Genomic DNA, 2212 nt, shown 5'->3' on the forward strand with positions numbered 1-2212 from the left:
GGATGCAAGGCATTTTTACAGTGCTTATTAGAGAAATCATAAGATAGCTTGTGCACTAGGTCTCTTACTGCCTGAACATTCTTCACACATTTGGAAATAGCATCTTCCAGTCGGGACACAAAGTCAGCGTAACGCTCATCATTCTGTTGTCTTATAGCCCTGTAACGCGGCGTTCTCTCTTCTGATGGAATTATCTTTTCCCAGGCCCTTAAGCAAACCTCATGTATCTGTCCTATTGTCTGTTCAGTAAACTGTAGTTGAGACTCAACTGTAATATAATTTGCAGCCCCTAGCAATTGATGAATTCCTATATCTATCCCATCCTCAGCATTCTTCCCAGCTCTTGCAAGGGCTGCTTCCTTCCATAGCATTTGATATCACAAGCATTCTGAAGAGTAAAGACAAATTCTCACTAAAGCTTTCCAATCTGTAGGGGTCCAGCTGTCAGACTCTGCTAGAGCCCTTATCATGCTAATTACAAAATGGGAGTCTGGGCCCTAGTCATTGATTGCCTGCTTGAGATCTTTTAGCAACTTAAAAGGCAAAGGCACTGTGAATTCCTTTTGGTTCTAACAGGATAAGACATCTTGCATTCTAAATCTTCTTCTGCAATCCCTCTTCCTACTCTGGAGAGTAAAGGTGCTTTCCTATACTTTGCTTCTTTACATCTATTCTCTGAGCTACTCTTTTCAATCTGGATATCTTGGAGTTCCACTTCCTGAACTTCACCTTCTGTGCTAGCTCTCCTAGTTTGCATTTCTTTGGAGCTAATCTCTCTACCTTCAGGGCTGGCTTGCTTGATTGTTTTACAATCTCTGGCCTTTCTTACACTAAATTCCAGCAGGAGAGCAGTTGCTTTTACTATGTCCCCTTCTGACTCAGGCTCATTCTTTTAGCTCTGCCTAAAATCTTCTCATCTGCCTGAAACCCGTTCTCACTGCTTCTCATCTGATTTAAATTTGGGCATCTTAGACGTTGCCTGTTCTGCTTCTTGGCTTTCTCTACCTTTGAAAGCAAGGGAGCTTCCTGGGATTGTTTAATAGCCATGCTTTGGATCTTGCAATCCACTGCCTCTAGTACTGTATCACCTTTAAACCTTCGGAGTCTGCAGTCTCGCGAGAGCATACAGGCTTTGGCAATGAGGTTCTGTTCTAGAATTGGAGGCTTTAGATAACAAACCAATCCCTGCCTTTTCAGTTTTTCCTAAAGTTTCATAACCTAAATCATGCTTATTCACAGACACTTTAGCTTGCTTTTCTAGATTTGAATAGACACAAGACTTCTCACTAGACTGTTCATCCTTATTCTCTTCCTCCTGCAAAAGTTTTAAAACCATCTTAACTTGTACCCACAGAGACCACTTCTCCATAGGGATACTCTCCCCATCTCTGTGCTTCCTTTAAGTTGACAATGACCTCCTCCCAGGTCTCTAAATCAAAAGTTCCTTCCTCTGAGAACCATGAATTATACCTTTTTACTACTTTTAGAAAACATTGTATCTTTTTCTTCGTTACTTTTACACCTTGTCTTTTCAGTAAGTAGAGAGCATGGTACCATAAGTTTCAGGTTTACTTTTACCTTGCTCCCATTATCCTCTTTAAAATTCTAATTCACTATTTCCACTACTTCTCTGTCAATCCCCACACCGGATCCTCACTTCACACAATTTTCAAATTCACTCTACATACCAATGGGGCCATATAATTGTTATATGGGATATAACTCATATTGTCCCACGTTGTGCGCCATTTGTCTGGGGAAGCCCGCCTTGTGCTGGGGCTCCAGCCTCCAGCCCAGTCCTTGAGCCTCCTGCCTGGTCTCCATCCCACCTCCCTTCATCCACACTGAGCGTGGACCTGGCTGGTAAGATCATGGCCATCCAGGAGGTGAGCATGCTACCATGAATTGTGTCTGACTGCATTATTGTAATGTCTCTTCTATCGCTCATGCTCCCGGTGACTTTAATATAATATTTATATATCTCAACCATACAATTGTGCTTATTGAACCCAAGATTACTGGTGGGGGACTGGCACCCCAACTCATACCACAGTACATACCATTTGTCTAGTTCTTCAATGCTTCCTCTCCCGCTCACTCCCTCCAACTATCATGACCTCAGCTCTACCTTACAAAGCCGGCTAGACCAGAGCATGTACACTGGTACAGATAAGAACTCTCAACACACAGAATCCAGGACAGATAAACCCTT

The sequence above is a fragment of the Tenrec ecaudatus genome, unplaced genomic scaffold (genome assembly GCF_050624435.1).
Source record: "Tenrec ecaudatus isolate mTenEca1 unplaced genomic scaffold, mTenEca1.hap1 Scaffold_69, whole genome shotgun sequence".
Lineage (NCBI taxonomy): Eukaryota > Metazoa > Chordata > Mammalia > Afrosoricida > Tenrecidae > Tenrec > Tenrec ecaudatus.